A 3,377-nucleotide genomic window follows, 5' to 3' on the forward strand; every position below is an offset into this window, starting at 1 on the left:
TGAAAAGCAGGGGTTAGGTAACGGTATGTTAAACGGTGCATGATATAAGTGATTCTCAATAACTGTGGTCATTACAGAGGTCTGAAATAAGACCTTTGCTCTGGGATTAATGCCTTGTCGATTCACGATTAATCTGATATTTGTTTAGTTAGTTTCTACCTGGTCGATAGTGGACTTTAGATTATTATTTATTGCGGCAATTATGTTGAAGCACATAAGACTCACCCATTCAGGAATTTCATCGAGATTTTGTAGGCGGTCTTCGGAGCTTTGACAAGCTTGGCTTGATGTTGGAGGGGGGGTATTGGGGGGTATTGGGGCTGGTTATGGCTGTGTATGAGATGGAGTGGGTAAAGCCCCTCCCTATATTTTAATAATAACTGTATAAAAGTGTTAAATGTAGTTAAATCTGTATGGAAGATGGTAACACACTCGGAATCTTTGAGGTTTTTCAAGTAAAACTTATCTTTAATATTCTGTTCCATTCTGTTCTGACGATCGTTGTGTGTCTGTTCGGTGTTTGTGACCGTGGTTGAATTTAAGTTGAAATAGAAGCTAGCGAAATATCAATGCTGCTAGCTCTTTTCGAATTCCATGAGAGGTCCGAGAGGTATTGAAATTCAGCTTTTGAAAATATAGACACCAAGAATCATCGAGAAAGATTATTTCTCGATGAAGTTTGGTTGATGGACGCTGTGCCGGCCAAGATTTTCCATGGTTTCCTTGGTCACCAGGAGAGTCTGTACGTGGTGTACAGCTCCTGCGGTAAATGCGATATATGGTTGAAGAAAAAGTCGGCCTATGATACCGCAATGTAAAAATCTAAAAAGAGTATAACGAATCTTGTAGGCATCACGAATCGTCTTAAGTCCAGTTGGAGCAGTTGTAGAAGCTCAAACTGTGTGCAGGTCATTATAACAGGTGGACGGATCAACTATTTTAATTATCAATTTGTTTTTATTTAATTAACGAGTATATTTATTGATTTAATTAACAAATTGACAACTTGAAAATTTTAATAATTACAATGATGGTTGCCAGTTTCCAAGTAATTAAATATTATTAAATTTTCCTTACATTCCCCAGCATTCAAAGTTTGTTAACCTATAGATGAACAGCTGTTCGCAATTTGTCAATTGACAAATGATAAGCCATATTCGTCAGACATTACATCAGACAGGAATGTTCATTCCTACATACGAATATCGGGTATAATTTTCCCACTATTATTCATTGGACATAGACATTTTAACCTGTTTAAAACGAGAAATTGCTTCATTAAGATTGATTCCATTTTAAATGAACTTCGACCAATTTTCGCACGTTTATTGCTAAACTGACTCTTCAAAGGTGAAGAATTGATCCAAAAATGATCGAATTATCAACAGCAATCACCTATTAGCAGACTAAAGTCAAGAACATACATGCTTGATGGAATCTCTTTTTCCTTTCTCAGGGTTGAGATCCTTATAACACATTTCATCTAGGGTCCAGATGATGAGAAAATTTCATACTACTCGTGGTAAAACGTGCATCGTGCTGAGAATGACAAGAATCGTCGATTGACAATTATTATCTTACCCAATTGACTATCTCCATAGTATCTTCGATAAGCTCTCGCGTCCTGCAATGATGGATCGATTCATCACAGAACTAATTATGGCATCTCATCAAAGGGCGTGGAAATGAGCTTCTCCCTAGTGCACATCCCATGCAACCATCGATAAATCAATACCCCTACTTTCGCAGATACCCCAACATTGAGGACTGCAAATGTGTCCGTCCCCAAAGTGAGTACATAGTGAGATTTAAGGGAAAGGGTGATGGCCATCATCTCGCGTTATTCAAACCCAACGTCAATGGCATATACGCACATACTTGGGAAATTGGCAGAATGTATATTGCACTTGTAGACTCACGGTGCGATGCAGCAGGCATTGATTAACGGCACGCCTGTTGCAGCACGGTTACAATGCAATTTGCCTTGGCGTATATGTTCAAGGTATATATGTGTACATATTAGGCGGTGGCCCCTGGGCCCCCGGTGTTTGTGGAAAGTGACAAAGCCGTGGCAAGAGTGACACTGTGACATTGTACGCGCGACAACCAATTCATCATTCTGGGGAACACTGAGTACGCGGTTGGGAGCTATGATTGCCTATAGAGGGTCGCACCACCCTCACTTCAATGAATTCACCAAAAATACGTGAATGAATGATGAGAGAAAATATGTCCCCTAAATGTTTATATAGAGGATGGGGTAATACGGACCACAACTTTGGAATCATCTCGCTGTAATTTCATTGCAGAAGTTGAGAATGTTCTACCATTGACATGAAACAGCGTCCAAAATAGTCTTGAGGTAACGAAAACGAGAGGTGACGTCTCAATTTGTTTTTCAATTATGACTGTTCTTTCAAGTCCCCTCGATTTGGAGATATAAATGGAAAACTCATCGTTGCATTGAGTTTAGCAGTAGTCATCAATGGAAATGGTGAAATAAATTCCAGCATCTCTTTTCAATTCAGACATATTCGTGTAAAACTGAACCAGCAGCCAACTTCATTTATCTCCTTTCGCCACTTCGCTACTTCGCTACTCAGTTGAATTATCTTGTATTATCACTTGGCTCATCTTTTTTCTTTCCAATAATTTCTACCGCATGTCCATAGACTTCATAGGGCGTGAATTAATTTCTTTAATGGGCTTTCCATTCTATTCAAATCACACCATGAATATTTGTGGATTAACAAAAAAACAAGTATGCGTTTTATCCCAAAACGTTTTTTTTTTAGAAGAAGGTCCATTTTGCCTCAGATGCCCGTATTACCATACCCTCCCCTATTGTCATTTCCACTTTTACTTCAAGAATTAAATAACTTAACTGGTTCCAGAGAGCTTCATTATTCTGGTATACATTAAATAATTAATATTATTTATGCACTTGCTTATAAAGCGCAGCACATGACATGAGCGGAAATTGAATATTTCTTCCTCATTCAATTTTTATTCATCGCGTGCTTTATAAAAATCATAAATGCGATTCTTGCAGATTAGTAATCCATACCCAAATATAGGAAGTCTCTTTTCCCCCTCTTTGGTTTCGGATACCAGAGCGGATTAAACAGGCAATTGGCTGGAGGATGAGTTGTGATGGCAAGGGTTGAAGAGGGTAGGGACAAGGCAGTGGTTGATTAAAATAATTGGGTAAATTTTCTAATTGTATCATTTGTTTACTGAAACTATATACTGATAGAGGAATTCGATTTTCTACTTAAATAGCGATCAATAGTGAAATATATATATTCATCACTTTTTTGTTTATTTTCAACACCTTAATCTACGCCGGGCATGTGTCAGTCATTTTCTTTTCATCA

Source organism: Fopius arisanus, unplaced genomic scaffold, assembly GCF_000806365.1.
Source record: "Fopius arisanus strain USDA-PBARC FA_bdor unplaced genomic scaffold, ASM80636v1 scaffold00035, whole genome shotgun sequence".
Taxonomy (NCBI): Eukaryota; Metazoa; Arthropoda; class Insecta; order Hymenoptera; family Braconidae; genus Fopius; species Fopius arisanus.